Source organism: Dendrobates tinctorius, unplaced genomic scaffold (assembly GCF_039654945.1).
Source record: "Dendrobates tinctorius isolate UK_male_01 unplaced genomic scaffold, ASM3965494v1 ptg000489l, whole genome shotgun sequence".
NCBI classification, from domain to species: domain Eukaryota; kingdom Metazoa; phylum Chordata; class Amphibia; order Anura; family Dendrobatidae; genus Dendrobates; species Dendrobates tinctorius.
Genome location: NW_027362150.1, coordinates 191,704 through 219,609, shown reverse-complemented (window position 1 = coordinate 219,609; position 27,906 = coordinate 191,704).

Genomic DNA, 27,906 nt, shown 5'->3' with positions numbered 1-27,906 from the left:
TCCTCGCTCCGGTCTCTCCTGTACAGTGAGGCCTCATTATACCCCTGTATAAGGATCTAGTGTCGCAGTGTAGACTGTTATTCAGCATTGCTGAGTCCTCAGATTGTCAGCTCTTGTGATCAGGCCCCTGCTCCTCGCTCCGGTCTCTCCTGTACAGTGAGGCTTCATTATACCCCTGTATAAGGATCTAGTGACGCAGTGTAGACTGTTATTCAGCATTGCTGTCTCCTCAGATTGTCAGCTCTTGTGATCAGGCCCCTGCTCCTCGCTCCGGTCTCTCCTGTACAGTGAGGCCTCATTATACCCCTGTATAAGGATCTAGTGACGCAGTGTAGACTGTTTTCAGCATTGCTGTGTCCTCAGATTGTCAGCTCTTGTGATCAGGCCCCTGCTCCTCTCTCCGGTCTCTCCTTTACAGTGAGGCCTCATTATACACCTGTATAAGGATCTAGTGACGGAGTGTAGACTGTTATTCAGCATTGCTGTTTCCTCAGATTGTCAGCTCTTGTGATCAGGCCCCCGCTCCTCGCTCCGGTCTCTCCTGTACAGTGAGGCCTCATTATACACCTGTATAAGGATCTAGTGACGCAGTGTAGACTGTTATTCAGCATTGCTGTCTCCTCAGGTTGTCAGCTCTTGTGATCAGGCCCCTGCTCCTCGCTCCGGTCTCTCCTGTACAGTGAGGCCTCATTATACACCTGTATAAGGATCTAGTGACGCAGTGTAGACTGTTATTCAGCATTGCTGTTTCCTCAGATTGTCAGCTCTTGTGATCAGGCCTCTGCTCCTCGCTGCGGTCTCTCCTGTACAGTGAGACCTCATTATACCCCTGTATAAGGATCTAGTGACGCGCTGTAGACTGTTATTCAGCATTGCTGCTTCCTCAGATTGTCAGCTCTTGTGATCAGGCCCCTGCTCCTCGCTCTGGTCTCTCCTGTACAGTGAGACCTCATTATACCCCTGTATAAGGATCTAGTGACGCAGTGTAGACTGTTATTCAGCATTGCTGTCTCCTCAGATTGTCAGCTCTTGTGATCAGGCCCCGGCTCCTCGCTCCGGTCTCTCCTGTACAGTGAGGCCTCATTATACCGCTGTATAAGGATCTAGTGACGCAGTGTAGACTGTTATTCAGCATTGCTGTGTCCTCAGATTGTCAGCTGTTGTGATCAGGCCCCTGGTCTTCGCTCCTGTCTCTCCTGTACAGTGAGGCCTCATTATACCCCTGTATAAGGATCTAGTGACGCAGTGTAGACTGTTTTCAGCATTGCTGTGTCCTCAGATTGTCAGCTCTTGTGATCAGGCCCCTGCTCCTCGCTCCGGTCTTTCCTGTACAGTGAGGCCTCATTATACCCCTGTATAAGGATCTAGTGACGCAGTGTAGACTGTTATTCAGCATTGCTGTCTCCTCAGATTGTCAGCTCTTGTGATCAGGCCCCGGCTCCTCGCTCCGGTCTCTCCTGTACAGTGAGGCCTCATTATACCGCTGTATAAGGATCTAGTGACGCAGTGTAGACTGTTATTCAGCATTGCTGTGTCCTCAGATTGTCAGCTGTTGTGATCAGGCCCCTGCTCTTCGCTCCTGTCTCTCCTGTACAGTGAGGCCTCATTATACCCCTGTATAAGGATCTAGTGACGCAGTGTAGACTGTTTTCAGCATTGCTGTGTCCTCAGATTGTCAGCTCTTGTGATCAGGCCCCTGCTCCTCGCTCCGGTCTCTCTTGTACAGTGAGGCCTCATTATACCCCTGTATAAGGATCTAGTGACGCAGTGTAGACTGTTATTCAGCATTGCTGTCTCCTCAGATTGTCAGCTCTTGTGATCAGGCCCCTGCTCCTTGATCCGGTCTCTCCTGTACAGTGAGGCCTCATTATACCCCTGTATAAGGATCTAGTGATGCAGTGTAGACTATTATTCAGCATTGCTGTCTCCTCAGATTGTCAGCTCTTGTGATCAGGCCCCTGCTCCTCGTTCCGGTCTCTCCTGTACAGTGAGGCCTCATTATACCCCTGTATAAGGATCTAGTGACGCAGTGTAGACTGTTATTCAGCATTGCTGTCTCCTCAGATTGTCAGCTCTTGTGATCAGGCCCCTGCTCCTCGCTCCGGTCTCTCCTGTACAGTGAGGCCTCATTATACCCCTGTAAGGATCTAGTGACGCAGTGTAGACTGTTATTCAGCATTGCTGCGTCCTCAGATTGTCAGCTCTTGTGATCAGGCCCCTGCTCCTCGCTCCGGTCTCTCCTGTACAGTGAGGCCTCATTATACCCCTGTATAAGGATCTAGTGACGCAGTGTAGACTGTTATTCAGCATTGCTGTTTCCTCAGATTGTCAGCTCTTGTGATTAGGCCCCCGCTCCTCGTACCGGTCTCACCTGTACAGTGAGGCCTCATTATACCCCTGTATAAGGATCTAGTGACGCAGTGAAGACTGTTATTCAGCATTGCTGTTTCCTCAGATTGTCAGCTCTTGTGATCAGGCCCCTGCTCCTCGCTCCGGTCTCTCCTGTACAGTGAGGCCTCATTATACCCCTGTATAAGGATCTAGTGACACAGTGTAGACTGTTATTCAGCATTGCTGTCTCCTCAGATTGTCAGCTCTTGTGATCAGGCCCCTGCTCCTCGCTCCGGTCTCTCCTGTACAGTGAGGCCTCATTATACCCTTGTAAGGATCTAGTGACGCAGTGTAGACTGTTATTCAGCATTGCTGCGTCCTCAGATTGTCAGCTCTTGTGATCAGGCCCCTGCTCCTCGCTCCGGTCTCTCCTGTACAGTGAGGCCTCATTATACCCCTGTATAAGGATCTAGTGACGCAGTGTAGACTGTTATTCAGCATTGCTGTTTCCTCAGATTGTCAGCTCTTGTGATTAGGCCCCCGCTCCTCGTACCGGTCTCACCTGTACAGTGAGGCCTCATTACACCCCTGTATAAGGATCTAGTGACGCAGTGTAGACTGTAATTCAGCATTGCTGTTTCCTCAGATTGTCAGCTCTTGTGATCAGGCCCCGGCTCCTCGCTCCGGTCTCTCCTGTACAGTGAGGCCTCATTATACCCCTGTATAAGGATCTAGTGACGCAGTGTAGACTGTTATTCAGCATTGCTGTTTCCTCAGATTGTCAGCTCTTGTGATCAGGCCCCTGCTCCTCGCTCCGGTCTCTCCTGTACAGTGAGGCCTCATTATACCCCTGTATAAGGATCTAGTGATGCAGTGTAGACTGTTATTCAGCATTGCTGTGTCCTCAGATTGTCAGCTCTTGTGATCAGGCCCCTGCTCCTCGCTTCGGTCTCTCCTGTACAGTGAGACCTCATTATACCCCTGTATAAGGATCTAGTGACGCAGTGTAGACTGTTATTCAGCATTGCTGTTTCCTCAGATTGTCAGCTCTTGTGATCATTCCCCTGCTCCTCGCTCCAGTCTCTCCTGTACAGTGAGGCCTCATTATACCCCTGTATAACGATCTAGTGATGCAGTGTAGACTGTTATTCAGCATTGCTGTCTCCTCAGATTGTCAGCTCTTGTGATCAGGCCCCTGCTCCTCGCTCCGGTCTCTCCTGTACAGTGAGGCCTCATTATACCCCTGTATAAGGATCTAGTGACGCAGTGTAGACTGTTATTCAGCATTGCTGTTTCCTCAGATTGTCAGCTCTTGTGATCATTCCCCTGCTCCTCGCTCCAGTCTCTCCTGTACAGTGAGGCCTCATTATACCCCTGTATAAGGATCTAGTGATGCAGTGTAGACTGTTATTCAGCATTGCTGTCTCCTCAGATTGTCAGCTCTTGTGATCAGGCCCCTGCTCCTCGCTCCGGTCTCTCCTGTACAGTGAGGCCTCATTATACCCCTGTATAAGGATCTAGTGACGCAGTGTAGACTGTTATTCAGTATTACTGTGTCCTCAGATTGTCAGCTCTTGTGATCAGGCCTCTGCTCCTCGCTCCGGTCTCTCCTGTACAGTGAGGCCTCATTATACCCCTGTATAAGGATCTAGTGACGCAGTGTAGACTGTTATTCAGCATTGCTGTTTCCTCAGATTGTCAGGTCTTGTGATCAGGCCCCCGCTCCTCGCTCCGGTCTCTCCTGTACAGTGAGGCCTCATTATACCCCTGTATAAGGATCTAGTGACGCAGTGTAGACTGTTATTCAGCATTGCAGTCTCCTCAGATTGTCAGCTCTTGTGATCAGGCCCCTGCTCCTCGCTCCGGTCTCACCTGTACAGTGAGGCCTCATTATACCCCTGTATAAGGATCTAGTGACGCAGTGTAGACTGTTATTCAGCATTGCTGTTTCCTCAGATTGTCAGCTCTTGTGATCAGGCCCCCGCTCCTCGCTCCGGTCTCTCCTGTACAGTGAGGCCTCATTATTCCCCTGTATAAGGATCTAGTGACGCAGTGTAGACTGTTATTTAGCATTGCTGTCTCCTCAGATTGTCAGCTCTTGTGATCAGGCCACTGCTCCTCGCTCCGGTCTCTCCTGTACAGTGAGGCCTCATTATACACCTGTATAAGGATCTAGTGACGCAGTGTAGACTGTTATTCAGCATTGCTGTTTCCTCAGATTGTCAGCTCTTATGATCAGGCCCCCGCTCCTCGCTCCGGTCTCTCCTGTACAGTGAGTCCTCATTATACCCCTGTATAAGGATCTAGTGACGCAGTGTAGACTGTTATTCAGCATTGCTGTCTCCTCAGATTGTCAGCTCTTGTGATCAGGCCTCTGCTCCTCGCTCCGGTCTCTCCTGTACAGTGAGGCCTCATTATACCCCTGTATAAGGATCTAGTGATGCAGTGTAGACTGTTATTCAGCATTGCTGTTTCCTCAGATTGTCAGCTCTTGTGATCATGCCCCTGCTCCTCGCTCCGGTCTCTCCTGTACAGTGAGGCCTCATTATACCCCTGTATAAGGATCTAGTGACGCAGTGTAGACTGTTATTCAGCATTGCTGTCTCCTCAGATTGTCAGCTCTTGTGATCAGGCCCCGGCTCCTCGCTCCGGTCTCTCCTGTACAGTGAGGCCTCATTATACCCCTGTATAAGGATCCAGTGACGCGCTGTAGACTGTTATTCAGCATTGCTGCTTCCTTAGATTGTCAGCTGTTGTGATCAGGCCCCTGCTCCTCGCTCTGGTCTCTCCTGTACAGTGAGGCCTCATTATACCCCTGTATAAGGATCTAGTGATGCAGTGTAGACTGTTATTCAGCATTACTGTTTCCTCAGATTGTCAGCTCTTCTGATCAGGCCCCGGCTCCTCGCTCCGGTCTCTCCTGTACAGTGAGGCCTCATTATACCCCTGTATAAGGATCTAGTGACGCAGTGTAGACTGTTATTCAGCATTGCTGTGTCCTCACATTGTCAGCTGTTGTGATCAGGCCCCTGCTCTTCGCTCCTGCCTCTCCTGTACAGTGAGGCCTCATTATACCCCTGTATAAGGATCTAGTGACGCAGTGTAGACTGTTTTCAGCATTGCTGTGTTCTCAGATTGTCAGCTCTTGTGATCAGGCCCCTGCTCCTCGCTCCGATCTCTCTTGAACAGTGAGGCCTCATTATACCCCTGTATAAGGATCTAGTGACGCAGTGTAGACTGTTATTCAGCATTGCTGTCTCCTCAGATTGTCAGCTCTTGTGATCAGGCCCCTGCTCCTCGCTCCGGTCTCTCCTGTACAGTGAGGCCTCATTATACCCCTGTATAAGGATCTAGTGACACAGTATAGACTGTTATTCAGCATTGCTGTCTCCTCAGATTGTCAGCTCTTGTGATCAGGCCCCTGCTCCTCGCTCCGTTCTCTCCTGTACAGTGAGGCCTCATTATACCCCTGTATAAGGATCTAGTGACGCAGTGTAGACTGTTATTCAGCATTGCTGCGTCCTCAGATTGTCAGCTCTTGTGATCAGGCCCCTGCTCCTCGCTCCGGTCTCTCCTGTACAGTGAGGCCTCATTATACCCCTGTATAAGGATCTAGTGACGCAGTGTAGACTGTTATTCAGCATTGCTGTTTCCTCAGATTGTCAGCTCTTGTGATTAGGCCCCCGCTCCTCGCACCGGTCTCACCTGTACAGTGAGGCCTCATTATACCCCTGTATAAGGATCTAGTGACGCAGTGTAGACTGTTATTCAGCATTGCTGTTTCCTCAGATTGTCAGCTCTTGTGATCAGGCCCCGGCTCCTCGCTCCGGTCTCTCCTGTACAGTGAGGCCTCATTATACCCCAGTATAAGGATCTAGTGACGCAGTGTAGACTGTTATTCAGCATTGCTGTTTCCTCAGATTGTCAGCTCTTGTGATCAGGCCCCTGCTCCTCGCTCCGCTCTCTCCTGTACAGTGAGGCCTCATTATACACCTGTATAAGGATCTAGTGATGCAGTGTAGACTGTTATTCAGCATTGCTGTTTCCTCAGATTGTCAGCTCTTGTGATCAGGCCCCGGCTCCTCGCTCCGATCTCTCCTGTACAGTGAGGCCTCATTATACCCCTGTATAAGGATCTAGTGACGCAGTGTAGACTGTTATTCAGCATTGCTGTTTCCTCAGATTGTCAGCTCTTGTGATCAGGCCCCGGCTCCTCGCTCCGGTCTCTCCTGTACAGTGAGGCCTCATTATACCCCTGTATAAGGATCTAGTGACGCAGTGTAGACTGTTATTCAGCATTGCTGTTTCCTCAGATTGTCAGCTCTTGTGATCAGGCCCCTGCTCCTCGCTCCGGTCTCTCCTGTACAGTGAGGCCTCATTATACACCTGTATAAGGATCTAGTGATGCAGTGTAGACTGTTATTCAGCATTGCTGTTTCCTCAGATTGTCAGCTCTTGTGATCAGGCCCCGGCTCCTCGCTCCGATCTCTCCTGTACAGTGAGGCCTCATTATACCCCTGTATAAGGATCTAGTGACGCAGTGTAGACTGTTATTCAGCATTGCTGTTTCCTCAGATTGTCAGCTCTTGTGATCATGCCCCTGCTCCTCGCTCCGGTCTCTCCTGTACAGTGAGGCCTCATTATACACCTGTATAAGGATCTAGTGACGCAGTGTAGACTGTTATTCAGCATTGCTGTTTCCTCAGATTGTCAGCTCTTGTGATCAGGCCTCTGCTCCTCGCTGCGGTCTCTCCTGTACAGTGAGGCCTCATTATACCCCTGTATAAGGATCTAGTGACGCAGTGTAGACTGTTATTCAGCATTGCTGTGTCCTCAGATTGTCAGCTCTTGTGATCAGGCCCCGGCTCCTCGCTCCGGTCTCTCCTGTACAGTGAGGCCTCATTATACCCCTGTATAAGGATCTAGTGACGCAGTGTAGACTGTTATTCAGCATTGCTGTGTCCTCAGATTGTCAGCTCTTGTGATCAGGCCCCCGCTCCTCGCTCCGGTCTCTCCTGTACAGTGAGGCCTCATTATACCCCTGTATAAGGATCTAGTGACACAGTGTAGACTGTTATTCAGCATTGCTGTTCCCTCAGATTGTCAGCTCTTGTGATCAGGCCTCTGCTCCTCGCTTCGGTCTCTCCTGAACAGTGAGGCCTCATTATACCCCTGTATAAGGATCTAGTGACGCAGTATAAACTGTTATTCAGCATTGCTGTCTCCTCAGATTGTCAGCTCTTGTGATCAGTCCCCTGCTCCTCGCTCCGATCTCTCCTGTACAATGAGGCCTCATTATACCCCTGTATAAGGATCTAGTGACGCAGTGTAGACTATTATTCAGCATTGCTGTCTCCTCAGATTGTCAGCTCTTGTGACCAGGCCCCTGCTCCTCGCTTGGGTCTCTCCTGTACAGTGAGGCCTCATTATACCCCTGTATAAGGATCTAGTGACGCAGTGTAGACTGTTATTCAGCATTGCTGCTTCCTCAGATTGACAGCTCTTGTGATCAGGCCTCTGCTCCTCGCTCCGGTCTCTCCTGTACAGTGAGGCCTCATTATACCCCTGTATAAGGATCTAGTGACGCAGTGTAGACTGTTATTCAGCATTGCTGTGTCCTCACATTGTCAGCTCTTGTGATCAGGCCTCTGCTCCTAGCTCCGGTCTCTCCTGTACAGTGAGGCCTCATTATACCCCTGTATAAGGATCTAGTGACGCAGTGTAGACTGTTATTCAGCATTGCTGTCTCCTCAGATTGTCAGCTCTTGTGATCAGGCCCCGGCTCCTCGCTACGGTCTCTCCTGTACAGTGAGGCCTCATTATACTCCTGTATAAGGATCTAGTGACTCAGTGTAGACTGTTATTCAGCATTGCTGTCTCCTTAGATTGTCAGCTCTTGTGATCAGGCCTCTGCTCCTCGCTCCGGTCTCTCCTGTACAGTGAGGCCTCATTATACCCCTGTATAAGGATCTAGTGACTCAGTGTAGACTGTTATTCAGCATTGCTGTGTCCTCAGATTGTCAGCTCTTGTGATCAGGCCCCTGCTCCTCGCTCCGGTCTCTCCTGTACAGTGAGGCCTCATTATACCCCTGTATAAGGATCTAGTGACGCAGTGTAGACTGTTATTCAGCATTGCTGTCTCCTCAGATTGTCATCTCTTGTGATCAGGCCTCTGCTCCTCGCTTCGATCTCTCCTGTACAGTGAGGCCTCATTATACCCCTGTATAAGGATCTAGTGACACAGTGTAGACTGTTATTCAGCATTGCTGTTCCCTCAGATTGTCAGCTCTTGTGATCAGGCCCCTGCTCCTCCCTCCGGTCTCTCCTGTACAGTGAGGCCACATTATACCCCTGTATAAGGATCTAGTGACGCAGTGTAGACTGTTATTCAGCATTGCTGTCTCCTCAGTTTGTCAGCTCTTGTGATCAGGCACCTGCTCCTCGCTCCGGTCTCTCCTGTACAGTGAGGCCTCATTATACCCCTGTATAAGGATCTAGTGACACAGTATAGACTGTTATTCAGCATTGCTGTCTCCTCAGATTGTCAGCTCTTGTGATCAGGCCCCTGCTCCTCCCTCCGGTCTCTCCTGTACAGTGAGGCCTCATTATACCCCTGTATAAGGATCTAGTGACGCAGTGTAGACTGTTATTCAGCATTGCTGTTTCCTCAGATTGTCAGCTCTTGTGATCAGGCCCCTGCTCCTTGTTCCGGTCTCTCCTGTACAGTGAGGCCTCATTATACCCCTGTATAAAGATCTAGTGACACAGTGTAGACTGTTATTCAGCATTGCTGTTCCCTCAGATTGTCAGCTCTTGTGATCAGGCCCCTGCTCCTCGCTCCGGTCTCTCCTGTACAGTGAGGTCTCATTATACCCCTGTATAAGGATCTAGTGACGCAGTGTAGACTGTTATTCAGCATTGCTGTTCCCTCAGATTGTCAGCTCTTGTGATCAGGCCCCTGCTCCTCGCTCCGGTCTCTCCTGTACAGTGAGGCCTCATTATACCCCTGTATAAGGATCTAGTGACGCAGTGTAGACTGTTATTCAGCATTGCTGTCTCCTCAGATTGTCAGCTCTTGTGATCAGGCCCCTGCTCCTCGCTCCGGTCTCTCCTGTACAGTGAGGCCTCATTATACCCCTGTATAAGGATCTAGTGACGCAGTGTAGACTGTTATTCAGCATTGCTGTCTCCTCAGATTGTCAGCTCTTGTGATCAGGCCCCTGCTCCTCGCTTCGGTCTCTCCTGTACAGTGAGGCCTCATTATACCCCTGTATAAGGATCTAGTGATGCAGTGTAGACTGTTATTCAGCATTGCTGTCTCCTCAGATTGTCAGCTCTTGTGATCAGGCCCCGGCTCCTCGCTCCGGTCTCTCCTGTACAGTGAGGCCTCATTATACCCCTGTATAAGGATCTAGTGATGCAGTGTAGACTGTTATTCAGCATTGCTGTCTCCTCAGATTGTCAGCTCTTGTGATCAGGCCCCTGCTCCTCGCTTCGGTCTCTCCTGTACAGTGAGGCCTCATTATACCCCTGTATAAGGATCTAGTGACGCAGTGTAGACTGTTATTCAGCATTGCTGTCTCCTCAGATTGTCAGCTCTTGTGATCAGGCCCCTGCTCCTCGCTCCGGTCTCTCCTGTACAGTGAGGTCTCATTATACCCCTGTATAAGGATCTAGTGACGCAGTGTAGACTGTTATTCAGCATTTCTGTCTCCTCAGATTGTCAGCTCTTGTGATCAGGCCCCTGCTCCTCGCTCCGGTCTCTCCTGTACAGTGAGGCCTCATTATACCCCTGTATACGGATCTAGTGACGCAGTGTAGACTGTTATTCAGCATTGCTGTCTCCTCAGATTGTCAGCTCTTGTGATCAGGCCCCGGCTCCTCGCTCCGGTCTCTCCTGTACAGTGAGGCCTCATTATACCCCTGTATAAGGATCTAGTAACGCAGTGTAGCCTGTTATTCAGCATTGCTGCTTCCTCAGATTGTCAGCTCTTGTGATCAGGCCCCTGCTCCTCGCTCCGGTCTCTCCTGTACAGTGAGGCCTCATTATGCCCCTGTATAAGGATCTAGTGACGCAGTGTAGCCTGTTATTCAGCATTGCTGCTTCCTCAGATTGTCAGCTCTTGTGATCAGGCCCTTGCTCCTCGCTCCGGTCTCTCCTGTACAGTGAGGCCTCATTATACCCCTGTATAAGGATCTAGTGATGCAGTGTAGACTGTTATTCAGCATTGCTGTGTCCTCAGATTGTCAGCTCTTGTGATCAGGCCCCTGCTCCTCGCTCCGGTCTCTCCTGTACAGTGAGACCTCATTATACCCCTGTATAAGGATCTAGTGATGCAGTGTAGACTATTATTCAGCATTGCTGTGTCCTCACATTGTCAGCTCTTGTGATCAGGACCCTGCTCCTCGCTCCGGTCTCTCATGTACAGTGAGGCCTCATTATACCCCTTTATAAGGATCTAGTGTCGCAGTGTAGACTGTTATTCAGCATTGCTGTCTCTTCAGATTGTCAGCTCTTGTGATCAGGCCCCTGCTCCTCGCTCCGGTCTCTCCTGTACAGTGAGGCCTCATTATACCCCTGTATAAGGATCTAGTGACGCAGTGTAGACTGTTATTCAGCATTGCTGAGTCCTCAGATTGTCAGCTCTTGTGATCAGGCCCCTGCTCCTCGCTCCGGTCTCTCCTGTACAGTGAGGCATCATTATACCCCTGTATAAGGATCTAGTGACGCAGTGTAGACTGTTATTCAGCATTGCTGTTTCCTCAGATTGTCAGCTCTTGTGATTAGGCCCCCGCTCCTCGCACCGGTCTCTCCTGTACAGTGAGGCCTCATTATACCCCTGTATAAGGATCTAGTGACGCAGTGTAGACTGTTATTCAGCATTGCTGTTTCCTCAGATTGTCAGCTCTTGTGATCAGGCCCCGGCTCCTCGCTCCGATCTCTCCTGTACAGTGAGGCCTCATTATACCCCTGTATAAGGATCTAGTGACGCAGTGTAGACTGTTATTCAGCATTGCTGTGTCCTCAGATTGTCAGCTCTTGTGATCAGGCCCCTGCTTCTCGCTCCGGTCTCTCCTGTACAGTGAGGCCTCATTATACCCCTGTATAAGGATCTAGTGACGCAGTGAAGACTGTTATTCAGCATTGCTGTGTCCTCAGATTGTGAGCTCTTGTGATCAGGCCTCTGCTCCTCGCTCCGGTTTCTCCTGTACAGTGAGGCCTCATTATACCCCTGTATAAGGATCTAGTGACGCAGTGTAGACTGTTATTCAGCATTGCTGTTTCCTCAGATTGTCAGCTCTTGTGATCAGGCCCCCGCTCCTCGCTCCGGTCTCTCCTGTACCGTGAGGCCTCATTATACACCTGTATAAGGATCTAGTGACGCAGTGTAGACTGTTATTCAGCATTGCTGTCTCCTCAGATTGTCAGCTCTTGTGATCAGGCCCCGGCTCCTCGCTCCGGTCTCTCCTGTACAGTGAGGCCTCATTATACTCCTGTATAAGGATCTAGTGACGCAGTGTAGACTGTTATTCAGCATTGCTGTTTCCTCAGATTGTCAGCTCTTGTGATCAGGCCCCTGGTCCTCGCTCCGGTCTCTCCTGTACAGTGAGGCCTCATTATACCCCTGTATAAGGATCTAGTGACGCAGTGTAGACTGTTATTCAGCATTGCTGTTTCCTCAGATTGTCAGCTCTTGTGATCAGGCCCCGGCTCCTCGCTCCGGTCTCTCCTGTACAGTGAGGCCTCATTATACCCCTGTATAAGGATCTAGTGACGCAGTGTAGACTGTTATTCAGCATTGCTCTCTCCTCAGATTGTCAGCTCTTGTGATCAGGCCCCTGGTCCGCGCTCCGGTCTCTCCTGTACAGTGAGGCCTCATTATACCCCTGTATAAGGATCTAGTGATGCAGTGTAGACTGTTATTCAGCATTGCTGTGTCCTCAGATTGTCAGCTCTTGTGATCAGGCCTCTGCTCCTCGCTCCGGTCTCTCCTGTACAGTGAGGCCTCATTATACTCCTGTATAAGGATCTAGTGACGCAGTGTAGACTGTTATTCAGCATTGCTGTTTCCTCAGATTGTCAGCTCTTGTGATCAGGCCTCTGCTTCTCGCTCCGATCTCTCCTGTACAGTGAGGCCTCATTATACACCTGTATAAGGATCTAGTGACGCAGTGTAGACTGTTATTCAGCATTGCTGTCTCCTCAGATTGTCAGCTCTTGTGATCAGGCCCCCGCTCCTCTCTCCGGTCTCTCCTGTACAGTGAGGCCTCATTATACCCCTGTATAAGGATCTAGTGACGCAGTGTAGACTGTTATTCAGCATTGCTGTTTCCTCAGATTGTCAGCTCTTGTGATCAGGCCCCGGCTCCTCGCTCCGGTCTCTCCTGTACAGTGAGGCCTCATTATACACCTGTATAAGGATCTAGTGATGCAGTGTAGACTGTTATTCAGCATTGCTGTTTCCTCAGATTGTCAGCTCTTGTGATCAGGCCCCCGCTCCTCGCTCCGGTCTCTCCTGTACAGTGAGGCCTCATTATACACCTGTATAAGGATCTAGTGACGCAGTGTAGACTGTTATTCAGCATTGCTGTGTCCTCAGATTGTCAGCTGTGGTGATCAGGCCCCTGCTCCTCGCTCCGGTCTCTCCTGTACAGTGAGGCCTCATTATACCCCTGTATAAGGATCTAGTGACGCAGTGTAGACTGTTATTCAGCATTGCTGTGTCCTCAGATTGTCAGCTGTGGTGATCAGGCCCCTGCTCCTCGCTCCGGTCTCTCCTGTACAGTGAGGCCTCATTATACCCCTGTATAAGGATCTAGTGACACAGTGTAGACTGTTATTCAGCATTGCTGTCTCCTCAGATTGTCAGCTCTTGTGATCAGGCCCACGCTCCTCGCTCTGGTCTCTCCTGTACAGTGAGGCCTCATTATACCCCTGTATAAGGATCTAGTGACGCAGTGTAGACTGTTATTCAGCATTGCTGTTTCCTCAGATTGTCAGCTCTTGTGATCAGGCCCCTGCTCCTCGCTCCGATCTCTCCTGTACAGTGAGGCCTCATTATACCCCTGTATAAGGATCTAGTGACGCAGTGTAGACTGTTATTCAGCATTGCTGTCTCCTCAGATTGTCAGCTCTTGTGATCAGGCCCACGCTCCTCGCTCTGGTCTCTCCTGTACAGTGAGGCCTCATTATACCCCTGTATAAGGATCTAGTGACGCAGTGTAGACTGTTATTCAGCATTGCTGTGTCCTCAGATTGTCAGCTCTTGTGATCAGGCCTCTGCTCATCGCTCCGGTCTCTCCTGTACAGTGAGGCCTCATTATACCCCTGTATAAGGATCTAGTGACGCAGTGTAAACTGTTATTCAGCATTGCGGTTTCCTTATATTATCAGCTCTTGTGATCAGGCCCCCGCTCCTCTCTCCGGTCTCTCCTGTACAGTGAGGCCTCATTATACCCCTGTATAAGGATCTAGTGACGCAGTGTAGACTCTTATTCAGCATTGCTGTCTCCTCAGATTGTCAGCTCTTGTGATCAGGCATCTGCTCCTCACTCCGGTCTCTTCTGTACAGTGAGGCCTCATTATACCCCTGTATAAGGAGCTAGTGACGCAGTGTAGACTGTTATTCAGCATTTCTGTGTCCTCACATTGTCAGCTCTTGTGATCAGGCCCCTGCTCCTCGCTCCGGTCTCTCCTGTACAGTGAGGCCTCATTATACCCCTGTATAAGGATCTAGTGACGCAGTGTAGACTTTTATTCAGCATTGCTGTCTCCTCATATTGTCAGCTCTTGTGATCAGGCCCCGAATCCTCGCTCCGGTCTCTCCTGTACAGTGAGGCCTCATTATACCCCTGTATAAGGATCTAGTGATGCAGTGTAGACTGTTATTCAGCATTCCTGTCTCCTCATATTGTCAGCTCTTGTGATGAGGCCCCGAATCCTCGCTCCGGTCTCTCCTGTACAGTGAGGCCTCATTATACCCCTGTATAAGGATCTAGTGACGCAGTGTAGACTGTTATTCAGCATTGCTGTCTCCTCAGATTGTCAGCTCTAGTGATCAGGCCCCCGCTCCTCGCTCCGGTCTCTCCTGTACAGTGAGGCATCATTATACCCCTGTATAAGGAGCTAGTGACGCAGTGTAGACTGTTATTCAGCATTGCTGTGTCCTCAGAATGTCAGCTGTGGTGATCAGGCCCCTGCTCCTCGCTCCGGTCGCTCCTGTACAGTGAGGCCTCATTATACCCCTGTATAAGGATCTAGTGACGCAGTGTAGACTGTTATTCATCATTGCTGTCTCCTCAGATTGTCAGCTCTTGTGATCAGGCCCCTGCTCCTCGCTCCGGTCTCTCCTGTACAGTGAGGCCTCATTATACCCCTGTATAAGGATCTAGTGACGCAGTGTAGACTGTTATTCAGCATTGCTGTGTCCTCAGATTGTCAGCTCTTGTGATCAGGCCCCCGCTCCTCGCTCCGGTCTCTCCTGTACAGTGAGGCCTCATTATACCCCTGTATAAGGATCTAGTGACGCAGTGTAGACTGTTATTCAGCATTGCTGTTTCCTCAGATTGTCAGCTCTTGTGATCAGGCTCCTGCTCCTCGCTCTGGTCTCTCCTGTACAGTGAGGCCTCATTATACCCCTGTATAAGGATCTAGTGACGCAGTGTAGACTGTTATTCAGCATTGCTGTGTCCTCAGATTGTCAGCTCTTGTGATCAGGCCCCTGTTCCTCGCTCCGGTCTCTCCTGTACAGTGAGGCCTCATTATACCCCTGTATAAGGATCTAGTGACGCAGTGTAGACTGTTATTCAGCATTGCTGTCTCCTCAGATTCTCAGCTCTTGTGATCAGGCCTCTGCTCCTCGCTCCGGTCTCTCCTGTACAGTGAGGCCTCATTATACCCCTGTATAAGGATCTAGTGACGCAATGTAGACTGTTATTCAGCATTGCTGTGTCCTCAGATTGTCAGCTCTTGTGATCAGGCCCCTGCTCCTCGCTCCGGACTCTCCTGTACAGTGAGGCCTCATTATACCCCTGTATAAGGATCTAGTGACGCAGTGTAGACTGTTATTCAGCATTGCTGTTTCCTCAGATTCTCAGCTCTTGTGATCAGGCCTCTGCTCCTCGCTCCGGTCTCTCCTGTACAGTGAGGCCTCATTATACCCCTGTATAAGGATCTAGTGACGCAGTGTAGACTGTTATTCAGCATTGCTGTGTCCTCAGATTGTCAGCTCTTGTGATCAGGCCCCCGCTCCTCGCTCCGGTGTCTCCTGTACAGTGAGGCCTCATTATACCCCTGTATAAGGATCTAGTGACGCAGTGTAGACTGTTATTCAGCATTGCTGTTTCCTCAGATTGTCAGCTCTTGTGATCAGGCCCCTGCTCCTAGCTCCGGTCTCTCCTGTACAGTGAGACCTCATTATTCCCCTGTATAAGGATCTAGTGACGCAGTGTAGACTGTTATTCAGCATTGCTGTGTCCTCAGATTGTCAGCTCTTGTGATCAGGCCCCAGTTCCTCGCTCCAGTCTCTCCTGTACAGTGATGCCTCATTATACCCCTGTATAAGGATCTAGTGACGCAGTGTAGACTGTTATTCAGCATTGCTGTTTCCTCAGATTGTCAGCTCTTGTGATCAGGCCCCTGCTCCTCGCTCCGGTCTCTCCTGTACAGTGAGGCCTCATTATACCCCTGTATAAGGATCTAATGATGCAGTGTAGACTGTTATTCAGCATTGATGTCTCCTCAGATTGTCAACTCTTGTGATCAGGCCTCTTCTTCTCGCTCCGGTCTCTCCTGTACAGTGAGGCCTCATTATACCCCTGTTTAAGGATCTAGTGACGCAGTGTAGACTGTTATTCAGCATTGCTGTGTCTTCAGATTGTCAACTCTTGTGATCAGGCCTCTGCTCCTCGCTCCGGTCTCTCCTGTACAATGAGGCCTCATTATACCCCTGTATAAGGATCTAGTGACGCAGTGTAGACTGTAATTCAGCATTGCTGTGTCCTCAGATTGTCAGGTCTTCTGATCAGGCCCCTGCTCCTCGCTCTGGTCTCTCCTGTACAGTGAGGCCTCATTATACCCCTGTATAAGGATCTAGTGATGCAGTGTAGACTGTTATTCAGCATTGCTGTTTCCTCAGATTCTAAGCTCTTGTGATCAGTCCTCTGCTCCTCGCTTCGGTCTCTCCTGTATAGTGAGGTCTCATTATACCCCTGTATAAGGATCTAGTGACGCAGTGTAGACTGTTATTCAGCATTGCTGTTTCCTCAGATTGTCAGCTCTTGTGATCAGGCCTCGGCTCCTCGCTCCGGTCTCTCCTGTACAATGAGGCCTCATTATACCCCTGTATAAGGATCTAGTGACGCAGTGTAGACTGTTATTCAGCATTGATGTGTCCTCAGATTGTCAACTCTTGTGATCAGGCCTCTGCTCCTCGCTCCGGTCTCTCCTGTACAATGAGGCCTCATTATACCCCTGTATAAGGATCTAGTGACGCAGTGTAGACTGTTATTCAGCATTGCTGTCTCCTCCAATTGTCAGCTCTTGTGATCAGGCCCCTGCTCCTCGCTCTGGTCTCTCCTGTACAGTGAGGCCTCATTATACCCCTGTATAAGGATCTAGTGACGCAGTGTAGACTGTTATTCAGCATTGCTGTGTCCTCAGATTGTCAGCTCTTGTGATCAGGCCCCTGCTCCTCGCTCCGGTCTCTCCTGTTCAGTAAGGCCTCATTGTACCCCTGTATAAGGATCTAGTGACGCACTGTATGTTGTTATTCAGCATTGCTGTGTCCTCAGATTGTCAGCTCTTGTGATCAGGCCCCTGCTCCTCGCTCCGGTCTCTCCTGTACAGTGAGGCCTCATTATACCCCTGTATAAGGATCTAGTGACGCAGTGTAGACTGTTATTCAGCATTGCTGTCTCCTCCAATTGTCAGCTCTTGTGATCAGGCCCCTGCTCCTCGCTCTGGTCTCTCCTGTACATTGAGGCCTCATTATACCCCTGTATAAGGATCTAGTGACGCAGTATAGACTTTTATTCAGCATTGCTGTGTCCTCAGATTGTCAGCTCTTGTGATCAGGCCCCTGCTCCTCGCTCCGGTCTCTCCTGTACAGTAAGGCCTCATTGTACCCCTGTATAAGGATCTAGTGACGCAGTGTATGTTGTTATTCAGCATTGCTGTGTCCTCAGATTGTCAGCTCTTGTGATCAGGCCCCTGCTCCTCGCTCCGGTCTCTCCTGTACAGTGAGGCCTCATTATACCCCTGTATAAGGATCTAGTGACGCAGTGTAGACTGTTATTCAGCATTGCTGTCTCCTCAGATTGTCAGCTCTTGTGATCAGGCCCCTGCTCCTCGCTCCGGTCTCTCCTGTACCGTGAGGCCTCATTATACCCCTGTATAAGGATCTAGTGACGCAGTGTAGACTGTTATTCAGCATTGCTGTTTCCTCAGATTGTCAGCTCTTGTGATCAGGCCCCGGCTCCTCGTTCCGGTCTCTCCTGTACAGTGAGGCCTCATTATACCCCTGTATAAGGATCTAGTGACGCAGTGTAGACTGTTATTCAGCATTGCTGTTTCCTCAGATTGTCAGGTCTTGTGATCAGGCCCACGCTCCTCGCTCCGGTCTCTCCTGTACAGTAAGGCCTCATTATACCCCGGTATAAGGATCTAGTGACGCAGTGTATGTTGTTATTCAGCATTGCTGTGTCCTCAGATTGTCAGCTCTTGTGATCAGGCCCCTGCTCCTCGCTCCGGTCTCTCCTGTACAGTGAGGTCTCATTATACCCCTGTATAAGGATCTAGTGACGCAGTGTATGTTGTTATTCAGCATTGCTGTGTCCTCAGATTGTCAGCTCTTGTGATCAGGCCTCGGCTCCTCGCTCCGGTCTCTCCTGTACAATGAGGCCTCATTATACCCCTGTATAAGGATCTAGTGACGCAGTGTAGACTGTTATTCAGCATTGCTGTGTCCTCAGATTGTCAACTCTTGTGATCAGGCCTCTGATCCTCGCTCCGGTCTCTCCTGTACAATGAGGCCTCATTATACCCCTGTATAAGGACCTATTGACGCAGTGTAGACTGTTATTCAGCATTGCTGTGTCTTCAGATTGTAAGCTCTTGTGATCAGGCCTCTGCTCCTCGCTCCGGTCTCTCCTGTACAGTGAGGTCTCATTATACCCCTGTATAAGGATCTAGTGAGGCAGTGTAGACTGTTATTCAGCATTGCTGTGTCCTCAGATTGTCAGCTCTTGTGATCAGGCCCCGGCTCCTCGCTCCGGTCTCTCCTGTACAGTGAGGTCTCATTATACCCCTGTATTAGGATCTAGTGAGGCAGTGTAGACTGTTATTCAGCATTGCTGTGTCCTCAGATTGTCAGCTCTTGTGATCAGTCCCATGATCCTCGCTCCGGTCTCTCCTGTACAGTGAGGCCTCATTATACCCCTGTATAAGGATCTACTGACGCAGTGTAGACTGTTATTCAGCATTGCTGTGTCCTCAGATTGTCAGCTCTTGTGATCAGGCCCCTGCTCCTCGCTCTGGTCTCTCCTGTACAGTGAGGCCTCATTATATCCCTGTATAAGGATCTAGTGATGCAGTGTAGACTGTTATTCAGCATTGCTGTGTCCTCAGATTGTCAGCTCTTGTGATCAGGCCCCTGCTCCTCGCTCCGGTCTCTCCTGTACAGTGAGGCCTCATTATACCCCTGTATAAGGATCTAGTGACTCAATGTAAACTGTTATTCAGCATTGCTGTCTCCTCAGATTGTCAGCTCTTGTGATCCGGCCCCTGCTCCTCGCTCCGGTCTCTCCTGTACAGTGAGGCCTCATTATACCCCTGTATAAGGATCTAGTGACTCAATGTAAACTGTTATTCAGCATTGCTGTCTCCTCAGATTGTCAGCTCTTGTGATCCGGCCCCTGCTCCTCGCTCCGGTCTCTCCTGTACAATGAGGCCTCATTATACCCCTGTATAAGGATCTAGTGACGCAGTGTAGACTGTTATTCAGCATTGCTGTCTCCTCAGATTGTCAGCTCTTGTGATCAGGCCCCGGCTCCTCGCTCCGGTCTCTCCTGTACAGTGAGGTCTCATTATACCCCTGTATAAGGATCTAGTGACGCAGTGTAGACTGTTATTCAGCATTGCTGTCTCCTCAGATTGTCAGCTCTTGTGATCAGGCCCCGGCTCCTCGCTCCGGTCTCTCCTGTACAGTGAGGTCTCATTATACCCCTGTATAAGGATCTAGTGACGCAGTGTAGACTGTTATTCAGCATTGCTGTCTCCTCAGATTGTCAGCTCTTGTGATCAGGCCCCGGCTCCTCGCTCCGGTCTCTCCTGTACAGTGAGGTCTCATTATACCCCTGTATAAGGATCTAGTGACGCAGTGTAGACTGTTATTCAGCATTGCTGTCTCCTCAGATTGTCAGCTCTTGTGATCAGGCCCCTGCTCCTCGCTCCGGTCTCTCCTGTACAATGAGGCCTCATTATACCCCTGTATAAGGATCTAGTGACTCAATGTAAACTGTTATTCAGCATTGCTGTGTCCTCAGATTGTCAGCTCTTGTGATCAGGCCCCTGCTCCTCGCTCCGGTCTCTCCTGTACAGTGAGGTCTCATTATACCCCTGTATAAGGATCTAGTGAGGCAGTGTAGACTGTTATTCAGCATTGCTGTGTCCTCAGATTGTCAGCTCTTGTGATCAGTCCCATGCTCCTCGCTCCGGTCTCTCCTGTACAGTGAGGTCTCATTATACCCCTGTATAAGGATCTAGTGAGGCAGTGTAGACTGTTATTCAGCATTGCTGTGTCCTCAGATTGTCAGCTCTTGTGATCAGGCCCCTGCTCCTCGCTCCGGTCTCTCCTGTACAGTGAGACCTCATTATACCCCTGTATAAGGATCTAGTGAGGCAGTGTAGACTGTTATTCAGCATTGCTGTGTCCTCAGATTGTCAGCTCTTGTGATCAGTCCCATGCTCCTCGCTCCGGTCTCTCCTGTACAGTGAGGCCTCATTATACCCCTGTATAAGGATCTACTGACGCAGTGTAGACTATTATTCAGCATTGCTGACTCCTCAGATTGTCAGCTCTTGTGATCAGGCCCCTGCTCCTCGCTCCGGTCTCTCCTGTACAGTGAGACCTCATTATACCCCTGTATAAGGATCTAGTGACGCAGTGTAGACTGTTATTCAGCATTGCTGTGTCCTCAGATTGTCAGCTCTTGTGATCAGTCCCATGCTCCTCGCTCCGGTCTCTCCTGTACAGTGAGGCCTCATTATACCCCTGTATAAGGATCTACTGACGCAGTGTAGACTATTATTCAGCATTGCTGACTCCTCAGATTGTCAGCTCTTGTGATCAGGCCCCTGCTCCTCGCTCCGGTCTCTCCTGTACAGTGAGGCCTCATTATACCCCTGTATAAGGATCTAGTGACGCAGTGTAGACTGTTATTCAGCATTGCTGTGTCCTCAGATTGTCAGCTCTTGTGATCAGGCCCCTACTCCTCGCTCCGGTCTCTCCTGTACAGTGAGGCCTCATTATACCCCTGTATAAGGATCTAGTGACTCAATGTAAACTGTTATTCAGCATTGCTGTCTCCTCAGATTGTCAGCTCTTGTGATCCGGCCCCTGCTCCTCGCTCTGGTCTCTCCTGTACAGTGAGGCCTCATTATACCCCTGTATAAGGATCTAGTGACTCAATGTAAACTGTTATTCAGCATTGCTGTCTCCTCCGATTGTCAGCTCTTGTGATCAGGCCCCGGCTCCTCGCTCCGGTCTCTCCTGTACAGTGAGGTCTCATTATACCCCTGTATAAGGATCTAGTGACGCAGTGTAGACTGTTATTCAGCATTGCTGTGTCCTCAGATTGTCAGCTCTTGTGATCAGGCCCCCGCTCCTCGCTCCGGTCTCTCCTGTACAGTGAGGCCTCATTATACCCCTGTATAAGGATCTAGTGACGCAGTGTAGACTGTTATTCAGCATTGCTGCTTCCTCAGATTGTCAGCTCTTGTGATCAGGCCCCGGCTCCTCGCTCCGGTCTCTCCTGTACAGTGAGGCCTCATTATACCCCTGTATAAGGATCTAGTGACGCAGTGTAGACTGTTATTCAGCATTGCTGTCTCCTCAGATTGTCAGCTCTTGTGATCAGGCCCCTGCTCCTCGCTCCGGTCTCTCCTGTACAATGAGGCCTCATTATACCCCTGTATAAGGATCTAGTGACGCAGTGTATGTTGTTATTCAGCATTGCTGTGTCCTCAGATTGTCAGCTCTTGTGATCAGGCCCACGCTCCTCGCTCCGGTCTCTCCTGTACAGTAAGGCCTCATTATACCCCTGTATAAGGATCTAGTGACGCAGTGTATGTTGTTATTCAGCATTGCTGTGTCCTCAGATTGTCAGCTCTTGTGATCAGGCCCACGCTCCTCGCTCCGTTGTCTCCTGTACAGTGAGGTCTCATTATTCCCCTGTATAAGGATCTAGTGACGCAGTGTAGACTGTTATTCAGCTTTGCTGCTTCCTCAGATTGTCAGCTCTTGTGATCAGGCCCCTGCTCCTCGCTCCGGTCTCTCCTGTACAGTGAGGCCTCATTATACCCCTGTATAAGGATCTAGTGACGCAGTGTAGACTGTTATTCAGCATTGCTGCTTCCTCAGATTGTCAGCTCTTGTTATCAGGCCCCTGCTCCTCGCTCCGGTCTCTCCTGTACAGTGAGGCCTCATTATACCCCTGTTTAAGGATCTAGTGACGCAGTGTAGACTGTTATTCAGCATTGCTGTGTCCTCAGATTGTCAGCTTTTGTTATCAGGCCCCTGCTCCTCGCTCCGGTCTCTCCTGTACAGTGAGGCCTCATTATACCCCTGTATAAGGATCTAGTGACGCAGTGTAGACTGTTATTCAGCATTGCTGTGTCCTCAGATTGTCGGCTCTTGTGATCAGGCCCCTGCTCCTCGCTCCGGTCTCTCCTGTACAGTGAGGCCTCATTATACCCCTGTATAAGGATCTAGTGACGCAGTGTAGACTGTTATTTAGCATTGCTGCTTCCTCAGATTGTCAGCTCTTGTGATCAGGCCCCTGCTCCTCGCTCCGGTCTCTCCTGTACAGTGAGGCCTCATTATACTCCTGTATAAGGATCTAGTGATGCAGTGTAGACTGTTATTCAGCATTGCTGTTTCCTCAGATTGTCAGCTCTTGTGATCAGGCCCCTGCTCCTCGCTCCGGTCTCTCCTGTACAGTGAGGCCTCATTATACCCCTGTATAAGGATCTAGTGACGCAGTGTAGACTGTTATTCAGCATTGCTGTCTCCTCAGATTGTCAGCTCTTGTGATCAGGCCCCGGCTCCTCGCTCCGGTCTCTCCTGTACAGTGAGGTCTCATTATACCCCTGTATAAGGATCTAGTGACGCAGTGTAGACTGTTATTCAGCATTGCTGTCTCCTCAGATTGTCAGCTCTTGTGATCAGGCCCCTGCTCCACGCTCCGGTCTCTCCTGTACAGTGAGGCCTCATTATACCCCTGTATAAGGATCTAGTGACGCAGTGTAGACTGTTATTCAGCATTGCTGTCTCCTCAGATTGTCAGCTCTTGTGATCAGGCCCCTGCTCCTCGCTCCGGTCTCTCCTGTACAATGAGGCCTCATTATACCCCTGTATAAGGATCTAGTGACTCAATGTAAACTGTTATTCAGCATTGCTGTGTCCTCAGATTGTCAGCTCTTGTGATCAGGCCCCTGCTCCTCGCTCCGGTCTCTCCTGTACAGTGAGGTCTCATTATACCCCTGTATAAGGATCTAGTGAGGCAGTGTAGACTGTTATTCAGCATTGCTGTGTCCTCAGATTGTCAGCTCTTGTGATCAGTCCCATGCTCCTCGCTCCGGTCTCTCCTGTACAGTGAGGTCTCATTATACCCCTGTATAAGGATCTAGTGAGGCAGTGTAGACTGTTATTCAGCATTGCTGTGTCCTCAGATTGTCAGCTCTTGTGATCAGTCCCATGCTCCTCGCTCCGGTCTCTCCTGTACAGTGAGACCTCATTATACCCCTGTATAAGGATCTAGTGAGGCAGTGTAGACTGTTATTCAGCATTGCTGTGTCCTCAGATTGTCAGCTCTTGTGATCAGTCCCATGCTCCTCGCTCCGGTCTCTCCTGTACAGTGAGGCCTCATTATACCCCTGTATAAGGATCTACTGACGCAGTGTAGACTATTATTCAGCATTGCTGACTCCTCAGATTGTCAGCTCTTGTGATCAGGCCCCTGCTCCTCGCTCCGGTCTCTCCTGTACAGTGAGACCTCATTATACCCCTGTATAAGGATCTAGTGACGCAGTGTAGACTGTTATTCAGCATTGCTGTGTCCTCAGATTGTCAGCTCTTGTGATCAGTCCCATGCTCCTCGCTCCGGTCTCTCCTGTACAGTGAGGCCTCATTATACCCCTGTATAAGGATCTACTGACGCAGTGTAGACTATTATTCAGCATTGCTGACTCCTCAGATTGTCAGCTCTTGTGATCAGTCCCATGATCCTCGCTCCGGTCTCTCCTGTACAGTGAGGCCTCATTATACCCCTGTATAAGGATCTAGTGACGCAGTGTAGACTGTTATTCAGCATTGCTGTGTCCTCAGATTGTCAGCTCTTGTGATCAGGCCCCTACTCCTCGCTCCGGTCTCTCCTGTACAGTGAGGCCTCATTATACCCCTGTATAAGGATCTAGTGACTCAATGTAAACTGTTATTCAGCATTGCTGTCTCCTCAGATTGTCAGCTCTTGTGATCCGGCCCCTGCTCCTCGCTCTGGTCTCTCCTGTACAGTGAGGCCTCATTATACCCCTGTATAAGGATCTAGTGACTCAATGTAAACTGTTATTCAGCATTGCTGTCTCCTCAGATTGTCAGCTCTTGTGATCAGGCCCCGGCTCCTCGCTCCGGTCTCTCCTGTACAGTGAGGTCTCATTATACCCCTGTATAAGGATCTAGTGACGCAGTGTAGACTGTTATTCAGCATTGCTGTGTCCTCAGATTGTCAGCTCTTGTGATCAGGCCCCGGCTCCTCGCTCCGGTCTCTCCTGTACAGTGAGGCCTCATTATACCCCTGTATAAGGATCTAGTGACGCAGTGTAGACTGTTATTCAGCATTGCTGTCTCCTCAGATTGTCAGCTCTTGTGATCAGGCCCCTGCTCCTCGCTCCGGTCTCTCCTGTACAATGAGGCCTCATTATACCCCTGTATAAGGATCTAGTGACGCAGTGTAGACTGTTATTCAGCATTGCTGTGTCCTCAGATTGTCACCTCTTGTGATCAGGCCCCTGCTCCTCGCTCCGGTCTCTCCTGTACAGTGAGGCCTCATTATACCCCTGTATAAGGATCTAGTGACGCAGTGTAGACTGTTATTCAGCATTGCTGTGTCCTCAGATTGTCAGCTCTTGTGATCAGGCCCCTGCTCCTCGCTCCGGTCTCTCCTGTACAGTGAGGCCTCATTATACCCCTGTATAAGGATCTAGTGACGCAGTGTAGACTGTTATTCAGCATTGCTGTCTCCTCAGATTGTCAGCTCTTGTGATCAGGCCCCTGCTCCTCGCTCCGGTCTCTCCTGTACAGTGAGGCCTCATTATACCCCTGTATAAGGATCTAGTAACGCAGTGTAGACAGTTATTCAGCATTGCTGTCTCCTCAGATTGTCAGCTCTTGTGATCAGGCCCCTGCTCCTCGCTACGGTCTCTCCTGTACAGTGATGCCTCATTATACCCCTGTATAAGGATCTAGTGACGCATTGTAGCCTGTTATTCAGCATTGCTGTCTCCTCAGATTGTCAGCTCTTGTGTTCAGGACCCCGCTCCTCGCTCCGGTCTCTCCTGTTCAATGAGGCCTCATTATACCCCTGTATAAGGATCTAGTGACTCAATGTAGACTGTTATTCAGCATTTCTGTCTCCTCAGATTGTCAGCTCTTGTGATCAGGCCCCGGCTCCTCGCTCCGGTCTCTCCTGTACAGTGAGGCCTCATTATACCCCTGTATAAGGATCTAGTGACGCAGTGTAGACTGTTATTCAGCATTGCTGTGTCCTCAGATTGTCAGCTCTTGTGATCAGGCCTCTGCTCCTCGCTCCGGTCTCTTCTGTACAGTGAGACCTCATTATACCCCTGTATAAGGATCTAGTGACGCAGTGTAGACTGTTGTTCAGCATTGCTGTGTCCTCAGATTGTCAGCTCTTGTGATCAGGCCTCTGCTCCTTGCTCCGGTCTCTCCTGTACAGTGAGGCCTCATTATACCCCTGTATAAGGATCTAGTGACGCAGTGTAGACTGTTATTCAGCATTGCTGTCTCCTCAGATTGTCAGCTCTTGTGATCAGGCCCCTGCTCCTCGCTCCGGTCTCTCCTGTACAGTGAGGCCTCATTATACCCCTGTATAAGGATCTAGTGACCCAGTGTAGACTGTTATTCAGCATTGCTGCTTCCTCAGATTGTCAGCTCTTGTGATCAGGCCCCTGCTCCTCGCTCCGGTCTCTCCTATACAGTGAGGCCTCATTATACCCCTGTATAAGGATCTAGTAACGCAGTGTAGACTGTTATTCAGCATTGCTGCTTCCTCAGATTGTCAGCTCTTGTGATCAGGCCTCTGCTCCTCGCTACGGACTCTCCTATACAGTGAGGCCTCATTATACCCCTGTATAAGGATCTAGTGACGCAGTGTAGACTGTTATTCAGCATTGCTGTGTCCTCAGGTTGTCAGCTCTTGTGATCAGGCCCCCGCTCCTCGCTCCGGTCTCTCCTGTACAGTGAGACCTCGTTATACCCCTGTATAAGGATCTAGTGACGCAGTGTAGACTGTTGTTCAGCATTGCTGTGTCCTCAGGTTGTCAGCTCTTGTGATCAGGCCCCTGCTCCTCGCTCCGGTCTCTCCTGTACAGTGAGACCTCGTTATACCCCTGTATAAGGATCTAGTGACGCAGTGTAGACTGTTGTTCAGCATTGCTGTGTCCTCAGATTGTCAGCTCTTGTGATCAGGCCCCTGCTCCTCGCTCCGGTCTCTCCTGTACAGTGAGGCCTCATTATACCCCTGTATAAGGATCTAGTGACGCAGTGTAGACTGTTATTCAGCATTGCTGTCTCCTCAGATTGTCGGCTCCTGTGATCAGGCCCCCGCTCCTCGCTCCGGTCTCTCCTGTACAGTGAGGCCTCATTATACCCCTGTATAAGGATCTAGTGACGCAGTGTAGACTGTTATTCAGCATCACTGTCTCCTCAGATTGTCAGCTCTTGTGATCAGGCCCCTGCTCCTCGCTCCGGTCTCTCCTTGTAAAATAATGCATATCCTGTAAAATACTCAGGACTAGTTACCAGATAAAAATATAGTGGTTTATTTGATTTCTTCCATCAAAGAAAGGTTATTACAAAATAATTCAGGTGAATAAAAAGAGGTGAGATATTGTCCATTGTTCATAGCAAAAGCTTTCCATCTTCATTCTCTGAGATCCCACATGGCAAAAGCAACATGTATTCTTCTTCTCTCCGAGATCCTGAATAGCAAATGGCTGCTGTGTCTCAGTTCGGCTTCTCACATCGCCGTCAAGTAATATACCAGCTGTTATGTCATGTCATGGCCCAACACAGGCGACATCTTCGTGTCTGTCTCTCATGATGGTGAGGGAAGAAGAGCGACCTCTACAGTTAGCCATGAATTATATACGTCTCCTAAAGCACGTGGTCTCTACATATATGGAGCTGTCTTTCTACCATGAGCCAAGCTTAAAAATAGCCTATGTCATGTAAGCTAAAGCATTCTACAGAACTGGGTCTAATAAGAAATTAACGGATTATTAATATTTAACACTCCTGTACAGTGAGACCTCATTATACCCCTGTATAAGGATCTAGTGACGCAGTGTAGACTGTTGTTCAGCATTGCTGTGTCCTCAGATTGTCAGCTCTTGTGATCAGGCCCCTGCTCCTCGCTCCGGTCTCTCCTGTACAGTGAGGCCTCATTATACCCCTGTATAAGGATCTAGTGATGCAGTGTAGACTGTTATTCAGCATCACTGTCTCCTCAGATTGTCAGCTCTTGTGATCAGGCCCCTGCTCCTCGCTCCGGTCTCTCCTGTACAGTGAGACCTCGTTATACCCCTGTATAAGGATCTAGTGACGCAGTGTAGACTGTTGTTCAGCATTGCTGTGTCCTCAGGTTGTCAGCTCTTGTGATCAGGCCCCTGCTCCTCGCTCCGGTCTCTCCTGTACAGTGAGACCTCGTTATACCCCTGTATAAGGATCTAGTGACGCAGTGTAGACTGTTGTTCAGCATTGCTGTGTCCTCAGATTGTCAGCTCTTGTGATCAGGCCCCTGCTCCTCGCTCCGGTCTCTCCTGTACAGTGAGGCCTCATTATACCCCTGTATAAGGATCTAGTGACGCAGTGTAGACTGTTATTCAGCATCACTGTCTCCTCAGATTGTCAGCTCTTGTGATCAGGCCCCTGCTCCTCGCTCCGGTCTCTCCTGTACAGTGAGACCTCATTATACCCCTGTATAAGGATCTAGTGACGCAGTGTAGACTGTTGTTCAGCATTGCTGTGTCCTCAGGTTGTCAGCTCTTGTGATCAGGCC